The sequence below is a fragment of the Peromyscus eremicus genome, chromosome 23 (genome assembly GCF_949786415.1).
Source record: "Peromyscus eremicus chromosome 23, PerEre_H2_v1, whole genome shotgun sequence".
In the NCBI taxonomy this organism is placed as follows: Eukaryota; Metazoa; Chordata; class Mammalia; order Rodentia; family Cricetidae; genus Peromyscus; species Peromyscus eremicus.
The window spans coordinates 35,400,780-35,400,993 of NC_081438.1; positions in this window are offsets into that span (position 1 = coordinate 35,400,780).

Sequence of the window (214 nt, forward strand, 5' to 3'; positions counted from 1 at the left end):
CAGAACCACCTTCAGCCTCTCCCACCGCTAACTAAGCCTTAGTCAGTTTTCTTTACCTGGTTGAGGACAGAGCATCGTAAACTTTTTCCACCTTGACCCCTTTCACCCAAGTTTTTTGTTTTGTTTGGTTTGGCTTTGAGATAGACTCTTGTGTGCTGTTCAGGCTAGTCTCAAACTTACGATACAGCTAAGGTAGGCCTGAGCTGCTGATCAT